The 13,204-nt window shown below is 36.3% G+C and overlaps 1 long non-coding RNA gene across 2 annotated transcripts; it reads left to right on the top strand.

The window, feature by feature from the left end:
* Positions 1–3,879: 3,879 nt before the first annotated feature.
* Positions 3,880–11,859, top strand: LOC129349963 (uncharacterized). 2 transcript variants are annotated; one of them, XR_008603136.1, is made up of 4 exons: positions 3,880–3,979; positions 4,877–4,977; positions 6,820–8,999; positions 9,099–11,859. It is a non-coding gene; the product is annotated as an uncharacterized LOC129349963 (long non-coding RNA). The 2 variants fall into 2 exon arrangements; XR_008603135.1 differs by lacking the exon at positions 9,099–11,859 and having other exon boundaries at positions 6,820–9,059.
* The last annotated feature ends 1,345 nt before the right edge of the window (positions 11,860–13,204 follow it).

Genomic DNA, 13,204 nt, shown 5'->3' with positions numbered 1-13,204 from the left:
GTTGTTCAGGGAAGGAAGCAATACCATAAAAATAAAGAATACAATGTTGTATCTTAAAATGATAAAAAAAATAATAATAAAGAAACCATTTCAATCTGGAAAATCCCTTTTATTGGACATAAAAATCAGACTTATCTGTACAACCTGTGTCTTCTGTCTCTATAACCCACTCTGGGTTGCGGAAGTACAATTATGGTGGCTTTAAAATATTTGGACACTTAAACCAAGAACTACTTTAAAACACCTTTTTTCTTAATCAAAATATATTTTCAATATCTGTGCGGCACATTTGGATCATTATCCTGCTAAAAGATTCAATTCTGCTGCTTAAATAATTTGGGTGTCGAATCACACTTTAAATTGCCTTTTTTTGCTGATCTGATGAACATGAGGGCATTCTTTGTGTGACAAAACAGTGCTTAGTAGCATATGACTGATACTGCATTTTGAGGCCAATACTAATTTAGGAAAGTCAGAAATTCTATTATAGATATATCGACTGATATCATTTATGTCTGTTTGAGTTACATTGAAAAGGGATAATAACAGGGTTAATGTGTATTAACTTTACAGCAATGTATTTCACAAACTAGTTAGCAACTTGAACCATGAAGACAAAATTTGACTCTGCACCACCACCTGCTCAGCTGTGTACGCTGCTACATGTGCTGCACACAGTGCTGACAGTAAACAGTGGAGTTGGAGAAGCTCTGCTGGACAAACTATGTCATGGCACACAGCTTCTAAAGGGTCAATAATAATTGAGGGACTTTTTAAGTCCATGGGATATATCTTGCATACATTTTTATTAAAAGTTTAAAAAAACAACTGATGTTCATTATGATCATGTCTTTACAAATTCCATAATTATTTATTATGGATACAATCACTTATTAATAAAAAAAATGACTGAATATCACTGAAATGTCAACTAAATAACCACCCAAATTTAATAACAACCACCTTCTAATTAGCTAAACAATAATAAAATGAGCTTATTCAAAATCATTTTGATTGTGTTCTTTTTATTAAGTTGAGATAAACATGACAGATATAAATTTCTCCGCTGTGGGATCAGTAAAGGTTTAATCTATCTATATTTCTTTTTTTTTTCAATATATCAAATTTTATACGGAAGATAATAAATTGCATCTGTGTCAGAGAAATCACTTTCAACTAAGTTACCCATTACAAAAATACCTCTCAAGGAAGTGTGTTAATTCCACATCACATGACCTGTTCCACATGATGTCATTTCCTCCTGAAGAAAAGACTGGCAAGACTCCAAGGCTTTCTGAGTTATTTAATATAAAGTAATGTGTGAGTCAAGTGTAGAGAGTTTCACTACAACATCTTTATAAATATCTTTCAATTTCAATTTTACTCAGTTGTATATATAATATTTAGAAGAATCTTTCTCTAAAAATACCATGTGGTGTTTGGTTATAGGCTGCCATGTTGATTTTAGGCCTGAAAACAGCAAAAATGTCAACTATGATACCTGTCAACTATGTTACAAAAAGTCCTGCAATTATATATTAACACTAAAATACCCCAAGTATCTATTTCTGCATTATGCTCTGTAGTTAGTTGGTTTTTATTTAATTTATTGACAACAAAAAAGAAAGAAACAAACAAAAATATTCAATACAATACAAAAACAAAAGTTTCCAAAATTCTGAATGAAAGGAAGCAGAAAGAAGAATACACTTATGTAATCTGCCCCGGTCCGTGTATTTATCTGGCAATTGGATTTTCCGTTCTGAAACGGGTATTGAAAAACAAAAAACGAGTGGTTATTTGATTTTCGTTTTAAAATGCAAAAATTAAAATTGAAATACAAGGCGTTTTTCCTTTTCATGATCAAAAAGGGATATACGAAATTTTAAAAATGCTTTGATTTTCATTTTATATTTAGAATAACAAAAAAATAAAATCAGTAAGAGACAGAAACGAAAAAAGGTCAGTTTTTCATTTTCTGAGACAGGAAGTGGTCATCAGCAAGTGTGGAGCCAAACGACAACAAGATTCTCAGAGGGCGGAGCCAGAGAGCAGCGATTGGTCAGACTGACTGAGAGCCAGAGAGCAGTGATTGGTCAGACCATAGACATGTATAGAAGACAGCGCGCTAGCGTATCTAGTCTATGTATATCTATGGTCGGCACGTCTGGTAGCATCTCTGGCTGCTGTTGACTAGTGATGGCTGATCGAGGCTTTGTTGAAGCTTCGACACTTCATTCAAAACATGGTTCATTACTCGAGGCCTCAATGACACACACAGTGCTCGAGTAGGACATCTAGTGGTCAATAAAATGAAGTGCAATCAAGACGTGGTCGTTGGTTCAAGGATTGTTTTGGATTTGATTCGCCATGCACACAATCCTGTTTGACTACACGAGATGATTGTATGGGTTCTAGTGGACGCAAAAATAATATTACTAGTAATAATAATGACAATAACTATTGAAGAGCACGTTTCTTATTTGCCATGTTTGTCTGTAACACTATATACTCTTCACTTATATTCTGTGTTATGAAACATTTAAACGGTGCTGCTACATTCATGAGATGCTTTACAAATACAGACTGATGACATTTTCACATGGGGCTGGTGCAAATAAAGATTATATGGATTATTATGGATTTTGGCAAAGTATGTCTTGGCGTTTATTGGTAAAGAGGTCAGTAAAGAGGGTGTGCTTATGTAACTGGTTATGAGCTTTTATTGAGAAATAATTTATCAACAGTTTTGGGACTCAAGCAGTTCCTTCTTTTACTCACTATCTCCCCAGCCTTAGAAAAAAAACCTGTTCACACGGCACAGATGAGGCTGAGGTACACAGGAAATGTTTGGCTCCATTGTACAAGTTTGGGTAAACGGTTTTGTGGGTTGCCCAGTAAGCCAGTGGGTCTGCCGTTATTTCTACAATTGCATTCGCTGTGGCACTTTGCCTTTGCCAGGCTCTACTTGCGTCTTCGTCTAATAGGCTCCACAGTTGAACTGAAAAATATTGAAGATCATCATTATCATCACCAGAAATGTCAGTCATTCCCTATTCAGAAGAGAAAAAAAATACCTGTGGAAGGTGCAGCTGGTGATGGAGGACGAGGCTGTGGTGGTGCTTGTGACGTAGATGACTGCTGCTTGGTATTCTTTATGTTAATTGTTGTGCATTCTGTTATTAAACGTTCTTTCACACTGGCTGCCACTCTGATTGGTGAATCCAAAAGTTTTGAACTGAAGAGCCACAAGTGTAGCAACAGCCAGTGAACTGTTCTTTTCTTTGGTTTGTAGTCTGTCAGCTAAGCACCTGACAAGGTTCTGTGCCAGGTGTTGTGGCATGGGGGTGGTGAGTTGGGAATATATAAATAAATAAATATATATATATATATATATATATATATATATATATATATATATATATATATATATATATATATATATATATATATATATATATATATATATATATATGTCTTATCTATATATAATATATCTACCTATTTATCTATATCTAACGTTAATGATGACTATCTGTCTATCTATCTATCTATCTATCTATCTATCTATCTATCTATCTATCTATCTATCTATCTATCTATCTATCCTCTACAAAATACGAAATCTGACATACTACTAACTCTCAAAGCAAATCACGGCAACAACAGCAAAAAAAACAATCTACTCTGCGAAAAACAATTCAAATGAACAACACTAAATAGGGATCTCCTATCCCGGAACACTCGATCCCGCTGAGTGATTCACAAACCGAACCAATCAGGTGATTCGAAGCAGTTGAGTGCTTCAAACGTCGCTGAAGTGATTCAAACGTCACGAGTCACATGACCAAACCACGCCTCGGCACAGTGGCTCGATACGTTTGCTTCATGAGCTACAGCGCATGTGTCGAAACCTCGGGTATCAGAGGACCATCACTATCTCTGGCTGCTGTTGACCTTGTTTTTGGAGTAAAACACGGTAAGAAGATAAATATTTCTAACCTGTAGCGTTATTTTGTTGTACGTTAAGTCAGCGACTTGTGAAGAGTTGTGTTTTGTCGTGTTTGAGCAGTTGGTCCGGACGCGTTAGCTAGCTAAGCGGCTAAGTTAGCTAGCGGGCTAATCAACACAGGTAACTTACCGCTGAACACCTGTTAGTTGCTGCTGCAGTTGTCCGTCATTAGTAGAATGACCTTCTCAACCTGTATTTCTCTGCTGTGTATTTTAGCTTTTAAAAAAGTCATTTTACTTTAAGGTTAACTGAAACCCGTTGAGCTGCACTGAAGTTTAACATTCAGCTGGTTTGAATTAAACTGTGCTTAACTTAACATTGCGCAACATTACCTCTCTGAATCTCCATAATTTCATTAAATTCCTTCTCTCTTCCACTGCTCAAGTTCAATCCAGTATATAAAATGACATCAATAGTGAATAAACTAACAACCAGCCGTTGTATTTATTTATTAATGCATGTATTTGTAGTAAAACATGAGATGAAACATCCTACTTTTGGATCTAGAACTGTACAAGCCATTCATTTTCAGTCACCTGATGAGTTAAACTCCCCTTTTTATGTGAGGTTGAAGCAGAAAGTCTGAGTTAACAAAGAAAGTTGTTTATAATTTGCGATACCTGTTATCTCTGACTGAGGCTTTAGTTTTTGTTGAGCTGATTTACATGCAGAAACTTTGTTCAGGAAGATTTCTCAGTAGCTCAGAGGACAGGCTGCTTTTTACACAACCTTGTAAGAGAATGTCTGTCAATGCTTTCAGCAGAATTTAGAAACACAACACTTCATAAACAGATATTTTGAGGCTGTGAGGTTGAACGTTTGAGAGTATATCAGTGTGTTTGTTTGTGGTCTTTCTGTTTCTAGGTGGAAGCTGAATTAGTGAGGATGACTCCTGCTCCTGTCATCTCTAAGCTCCTCACACATCTTTACCTGCACATGAGGAAAATCACTCCTGTAGAATGCAGGTATGTTTGTCATTATTATAAAAAGATGTTGCCTGGTGACTTGTCAGAAACCCATCATACAGAGTCAGCCAAAATAATGTTTACACACATCAGGAAAAGAAAAACTTGCATAAATATTTCAATACCAAATTTATTCAGACATCACGAGATTAATAAAAGTTATCTTTGGCCTCTACAATTACAAGAGGTGCTCAAAGTGGTGGCCACTGGCTTCCAGACATTTCTGTTGTGTTGTAGACATCACTTGTTGATGCTCCATCCATGAGGGTAGCGCCATCTGTTGGGAGAACATCGTACAACAGGACACAGAGTTATCATGATTTGATCAAACTTAGAAAGAGGTATCTTTATGTATAGAAGTACTTATACAAATAAAATATCTATAAAAAAATGTTCTTTTCCTGATGTGTGTAAATTATTTTGGCTGACTCTGAACTTAATGAGAACAAAACTGTCATTTAATTGTTGCTTTGAAAGCTTCTTTAGTGAAAACCAGCTGGTGTTCTGCTTTGAAACAAACTGCTGTTGAGGTCTGTGTTTTTAGGTTTAACCCCACAGTTTCTGAATGAACTGATAGTTGTTTTTTTTTTCCTGATCAATGTGGACGTTATAATTGATGGTAACATTTACTGATCATATAATCAGCATGACAATATAACAGTATAACATTCTGACCACCTGACTAATACTGTGTTGGTCCCTTTATGCTGCTAAAACTCCTCTGACCCAGTGGTTCATCAGAACCTCTGGGGATGTCCTGTGGATTCTGTGGATCCTGTGGGTTGCAGGGTGGGTCCTACCTAGACCAGGCTGATCCTGGACCATCCCACAGATGCTCAATCAGATCTGGATGTGGGGAGTGTGGAACCCAGGTGAACAGCTTAGCTCTGTCGTGTTCCTCGGACCACTCCTGAGCAGTTTTAATTTGTCCTGCTGAGGGTGGCAGCTGGCATCAAGGACTGCTGTTGCCATGGAGACTAGGGGGTTGTTTGTCCTGCAGTGTTTAGGTGGTGGTACATGTCAAACATCCACATGAACGTCAAGGTTTCCCAGCAGAACGTTGCATTAGAACAAGATGATGGATGTTGTTCTCTTCAGCTGTCAGTGGTCAGAATGTTGTGGCTGATCGGTGGATCTGTCTGCCTTTACTCTGACATCCAGAGTTATACAAAAGTGTAGAATGTGTGCAGTGCAGAAGAGATTTACTTTATTGTATGCAGTTTTTTTTAAAGGCAGAGCATTTTTTTATCCACCTGAAGAAGACCTAATCTTTCCCTTCAAAGGATAGTTAATTGTTACTACGGCTTCCATAGTGGTCCCATCAGAGAAAACCATATCCATATACAGATTTTTTATTAATTCCAGGACTGGTTCAGTAAAGATTATAATAATAACTACATCAGATAATTCTTTGTTGCAGTTGGAATTTTGGAGCCTGAGAGATGGTTGAGAAGGTTTGCAGTTCTTGTTTTAGCAATATGTTGTAATAGAAGATCTTTATTGTCATTGTACATGAAATTATCTGCAAACCAGCAAAGTGTATCAGTCTAAGGTATCTAAAAATAAATAAGTAAAGAAAAATGCTTCTAAAGCCAATAATAAACAGAATATTGTGAGGGAATATTCTAAAAAGGAAAGAAAAGCTCCATTCTCACTCCTCTCAGGATAAACTGTCATTACAATTGACTTTAAATTTAGCTTCAACACGAGATAAAAACATTTACTTTCATTACTGATGTCAAGTTTTAATAAAGTTCATGCTACTTTTATAAAATGATGAAAGTGAATAAATTGTATTTCTGTGATCTGTGTTTGATTTCTGTCTTTTCTCCTGTCATCCAGATGTTCAGAGGGAGATGATGCCACATCTGGTCCAGCTGATGGAAGGTCTTGAAGTTCTCTGACTGGCCTGGACTGAAGATGGTCGTCTCACTGGATTTAAGGTTCAGATGCTCAGTAACAAACTCCACCAATGAGCCAACAGGGAAGCTTTAGGTTTATTAAATGTTGCTATGAAGGTATTGCTGTTTTTCTTTGTGAATGCAATGTGCTCCAACTGAAACTTGAATTAGAACTTAGAAGTAAATCCTTCCATCTGAAAGGATTTAGTTGCATTAATAACCTCATAACATTCTAATTTTTATTCCAGTCTTGGTTGGAAATAGAATCTCTGTATTGATTCAGGTAAAAACTGAACTTCACAGCATGTTGGAGCAAAACAACCAGATGAAAACTGTGATGGTGTTGGATTGTCAGACCATAATGTTGCAGCTCAAAGCAACTTTTCTATCTCAGTTCATTCTGACATTCAGCTATGAATCAACACAGCAGATGGTGATCCATGCTGTGGAAGTCTCACATCTCCTGATTTAATGGAGCTGCTTTGCACTTTTTACACTGTTTATTCACCAACACTTTATTTAATCAAAGTCCCATCTAGTTTTCATGAGGAATGTGATGTTTTAATTTCTCTGTGAATAACTGCAGTCTAATGGAACAGCTGGAGTTGTAACATCTGTCCTGATATTGATCATGAAGTATTGATCAGAATACTTATGGTTAGCAGTCATCCCTGAAGTTTTACATTAAACTCTTTACTTGTGTTGTGAACTTTGGTAAGAAGCAGAAACGTTAGCGTTGCCATGGATACATGAGTGTTAAAGTCTGTCCATGTTTCCATTTTGGGAAATTCAGTCCAGCAGATGAGTTTGTTTTTACTGCCAGCTACCATTCAGTCTGAGATATTAAGAATAAATTAATGTGCATAATGTGGAAATGAACAGATTTCATTTTTATTTATTCCTACAACTGCAACAGGTAAAGTTCCAAAATGTGTAGGAATTTAGTCTCACAATCACAGACAACAAATATTATCTGAAAGTCGGGTTATTGTTGTTTATCAGCACAATACAAAAAGATTAATGTTAGAAATATTTCAGTTCAGACTCTAGAATATCATGATTTATGTAAATTTACCTCAATAATATGAATGTTCAGGTTAAGATTGTACAGTGATATTTATTATGTAAGTTTAGCTGATTAAAGTTTATGACTCTGCACTAAAATATTATTTATTTAAATTGACATCATTATTATAATATTTAGGGTCAGACCCTACAGTATTGAGATTAAGAAGTCAAATATTCTATAAAATGTAAATACACTGAACTCATTTGGATATATTTGAGTGAGACTCTACAATATTATTTGACACAAATCTATATAAATCGAAATTTTAATCATTTTTACTCCAAACATTTACTGGATTGATTTGAAAATTTAAATCACTCCTTTCTAATCCTCTGCTGTACGTTCAAACCTGAGGCCTTAAATAGAAACACACAAGTATCTGTTTGAAGGAGCTTCTGCAGAGTCCTGGTTCCAGAACATGATGATAGAATTATAGACAAACTTTAACAAAAGCTGCCTGAGAGTTTACAGGTTTTTATGTTGGATTTCTTCAGTAATTTAATGAGAGTTATCAGCAATCATCAAGTGTTCATTTGATGAACTTCATCTCCTAAAACATCCAGAATTGGAGCTCATATCTTTGGCAGCTGTAAAGTTTCTGCTCCTTCAAAGTTCACAACACAATGAATGAATTCCTAAAACACTCAATGCTGGAGAGCGTTTGTGATGCTGAAGCAGTGATCAGTTTTTCTGTTTCTTCTCTGGAGATGCACAATGAGGGACGTCTGCAGCGACTGAGAAAGAGTCTCACCACATCCTGACATGAGGAAAAAGACTTTATTGAAGACTACAATGAGAAAAACTATCAGACAGCAGACGGCTGCATTCAAGGTGAGCTCTGAACATTTGATCTGGAACAGGAATTCAATAACAGCAGCATGAGCTTCATTTTAGTCTGTAGCTGCTGAATTCATGGATGAATCATCTGGCACTAGAGAGAAAGACCATCAAACATCCACATCAGCTGATGGAGGTCCAAGAGTCTCACCGAACAACCAACCTACAGAGTGAAGACCTCTAACCTGATTGGACGGCCTCCTATTCAGCCACATGTGTGAACAAATGCCTCTAAGCTGATTTGTTTTCTAAAATAAATCTAGTTTGAGTCCTAATCTATGCCTGTGTTTGCTTCTTTACACCGCTGTTAACAGTTTAGGCTGTTAGATTGTTCCAGATAAGACAAGTACAAGATTCTTCAGAGCTGTTCTACCACGAGCCTGACAGGAAGAACTCCAACAGCTACTGAATGTTCCTGTGGTTCCCTCAAGGCTACGGGAGGAGTCCTACGAGGACGAGCCGGTCCACCTGATGGAGGCCAGTCGCTGCGGTTCAAAGCCAACACTGACTACGTGGACTTCTACTGGACCACACGGAGGCCTTCAAACCGGACCAACAAGTTCACCGACTCCCCGACTTGTGGGTCTGAGGACGCCGCTGAGCCTCGGTCCAGCAGGCCTCCTGTCTGTGGGTGTTTGAGTGCTGAGAGGTTTGTGGATGCATGTGAACATGTCTGTGTTGAAACAGCAGCTTTGGACTCAGTAACGCCGGGAAAAACCAAGAGCTCCTTTATTTGTGACTTCCACTAAAAAACTGATGAAAATAAGTTTGTCAGGGTTCTGACTGATAACAGATTATTAAATAATGAAAATAATCGTTTAAATATTCCTTTAAACAATCCTTTTAGGTCTACATTTCCTTTACACTGACTTCTTGGTATATGTACAAGTATTTTGGGTGGAATATACCATTAAGCCTAATGTTCAAGGGTTCTTCTGGGAATATACCATTAAACCAACCTTTTAGGTAAATGTTCCAGGATGTTGGGTAGAATATACCATCAGATAAACCTTTTAGGTCTACATTGGAAGATTTTAGAGGAGAATATTACTCCAAACCATCCTTTAGGTCTACATTTAAGGTAGAATACTCCTTTACACCAAGATTTTTTGGTCTACATTGAAGGATTTTAGGTGGAATATTCCTTTGAACTTTTTAAGTTTATGTTCAAGGATGTTGGGTGGAATATACCATCAGACAAACCTCCAAGGTCTACAGTAGTCAATTTTAGGTGGAATATATCATTAAACTCACCCTTTAGGTCTACATTGGAGGATTTTAGGTGGAATTTTCTTCCAAACCGTCTTTCAGTCTACATGTAAGGATGTTTATTCTTCCAAACCAACTTCTAGGGTCTACATTTCAGGTGGAATATTCCTCCATACTAACTTTTTTGGTCTACATTGAAGGATTTTTTCTAAACCACAGGACAGGAACTCTTACCTTCTGGACAACCAACGTTGGTTCACAAACAAGAATACAGAATGTGTCTGACCAAAAACCTCTAAAGACTCACTACAGCCAAGATAAAGACACAACTCAGCTGCACCAAACCCATTAATCACTGCGCACATCACTAAACCATATTTGAGGTTTTAGGTGGAATATTCCTTTTAACCAGCCCCTCAGGTCTCTTTGAGGATTTTGAATGGAATACTCGGTTAAACCAACATTTTAGGTGCATGTCCAAGGATTTTTGGTGGAATGTTCCTTTAAGGTGAATGTGTGAGGACCTTGTAGGTGGAATACTTCCTGAAACCAACCTTTTAGGTCAACATTCAAAGATTTAAGGTGAAATATTTCTTTAAACCAACCTAAATTTCATGTTTTGATCATTATCAAGTGAGAAACCTCAATCCAGACTCCTCATAATGACGTCTGAGATTTATGCTGCTGTTATTTGTTTAGTCCAGACTAAATGACAGAAATCCACAACTGTAATTTTATTTCAGGACTCAGTTATGAAATGCCAAAACAATGTGACTCTAAAAACTCAACAGCTTTACAAACTCTAAGATTAAACTCTCCACAAGGATCCAAAATAAGTTGGACTTCTACATGAGAGCTTTAATTATTCTTCATCTACTTCCTGAAAAGTTTGGTCAATAAAAAAAGACAAAAACTAATATTTTCAGCTGAACTAAAGACAGACTGTGATTTTTCTGCTCACATGTTGTGTTGTTGTAAACTTACTCTTTCAAATAAATAGCTGCCTAACCCCCTGGAAACCAGCGTTTGTCCTGTTTTTGTGTTGCTCCTCGGCGACCCTAGACAGCCGGGTCCTAATGTTTTTTGAGCAACACACCATACTATGACGTTTTTACAATGATGGTTCTACTATGAAGCCAGTTTGACATGTTCAGGCGTTCTTTGTGTGAAAACTCAGAGATTTCAGGTATCAGAAGGTGGTTTTCAACTTTCTTTGTTAACTTTCTGCTTCAAATTTAAACTAAATTTCCTTCACTAAGCCAGCCCTCTGGACTTCCAGGAAGCTGTGTTCCTATTGGCTGTCCAGGTGGCTGCTTGGTGTTATCAGGAACACCTGAGCAGCTCAGTGTCTTCCTGCTTTATTTAGCTGCAGACAAACATTTCCTCTGCTTCTGTTCACCACTGAACCGGGTTTGGCTCCATTGCTTCAGTTTGTTATTTAGGCGTTGGCTTGCAGCTTCCAGCAGTAAAATCGTCTTTAATGTGCTTCTTGGTGTGTTTTAGGGCTTTGTACTGGATAGTTGTCTTGGTAAATGTGGTTCTTTAGCCACAGTTAGCACATGGTGCTAATGTCTGCAGTGATTAGTGGATTTGGTGCAGCTGAGTTGTGTCTTTATCTTGGCTGTAGTGAGTCTTCAGAGGTTTTTGGTCAGACACATTCTGTATTCTTGTTTGAGAACCATCGTTGGTTGTCCAGAAGGTAAGAGTTCCTGTCCTGATTCTCTGTTCTCAGAGGTTCTCTGGTAGGCTGCAGGAGACTTTAGTGTTTGGGTTGTGCTAGTTTGGTTTTTGTACGGTTTCATTTGGACGACTATCTTGAGGCACCTCCATGTGGTTTAGTGAGGTTTTCTGTAACAGTTCTACAAAGCAACCTGCAGCAGAAGACACTTTGAGAGTTTATAGGAAGTTCTGGAGACCAGACTTTAGAGCAGCAGAAACATTTGTCAGCAATTTGAGCAGGAGAAGGTGATCTTCAGAGTAGAAATGAGACAGAAACTTTCTTGACCCGTGTGGTGAGGTCCTGTACCAAGAGTTTGAGCAGGTTGTGAAGAGTCTGTAGTTCTTTGGTCTGAAAGCACAAGAAGAGTGGACTCATTAAAGGAGAAAACAGGAGATATTGTTGGTTCTTCTGTCGCTCTGCAGTTTCCTTAGACTGAATATCGAGTTAATATTTTAAATGATTTACCATGTGAGCCCAAGAAGACTTCAATAAACTCCCTCCATCCCCTGGACACATATTTTATTGTTAAATCTTTTTTGTTTTTTTAAATGTGTTGAGTTTTAATCATAGTTTTAGCATAGTTTTTTCTCTTTGCTTGTTTAGTTTTGTCATCTGTGTGAAAGGTGCTCAACAAATAAAGTTGAATTGATAAACTGAATAATTGACTAACTCATGATTGTGACAACAGAAGTATTTTCATTGTGATTTAAGGGTTTGTTTCATTTCTAAGGTTGGGGTTAAAATCTTGACAGAAAAAAAGAATAAAGAAATAAACTACATTAAATAAGCAATTAAATCAAAGGAAAAAAACATTTAATACCAAACTTTTAGCAAGAAAATTAAAGACAATTAAATTATATTAAACAGACAAAATATTTAATTAGATAATTGAACAGAAGCTACAAAGCATGTAATTATGAAATTAAACAAAAATTTTTTAAACAAAAATATTAAACATTAAAGATGAAATATTTTAGATAATTAAACATTTAAAAAATATAATTAAACAGGAAGAATATTAAACATTCTAAAAAAATACAAAATATTTAATTAAAAAATTAAATGTTTAATTCGAAAATTAAATATTAAAGACAATAAAACTTTAAATAGGAATTAAACAGAAAATGCAATGAAACATTTATAAAGAAAATTAAACATTAAAAGGTGGTAAAATATTTAAAAAGAAAAACCTTAAAGATTTAATCGAAAAATTAAACATTGGGAAAGAAAAGGAAATTTTTCAAACAAGCCGATAAAACATTTGAAAAAACAACAAACATTAAAAAGACAAAACATTTCGAAATCAAATCAGACATGAGAAAAGAATAAAAAGTGAGAAAAGAGCAAAACTAAGCATTTAAGAAGAATCAAACTAAAGACAAAACATTTGAAAAGACACCAGTTAAACTTTAGAAGATCAAATTAAACAGAAGAGACAATAAAACGATCAAAAAGAGCAAAAACAGATGAAGGTCTTAAAGTGTTTTCTCG

The sequence above is a fragment of the Amphiprion ocellaris genome, chromosome 11 (genome assembly GCF_022539595.1).
Source record: "Amphiprion ocellaris isolate individual 3 ecotype Okinawa chromosome 11, ASM2253959v1, whole genome shotgun sequence".
Taxonomy (NCBI): domain Eukaryota; kingdom Metazoa; phylum Chordata; class Actinopteri; family Pomacentridae; genus Amphiprion; species Amphiprion ocellaris.
The sequence above is the reverse complement of the archived record's forward strand: the minus strand, read 5'-3'. Positions and strand labels throughout refer to the sequence as shown.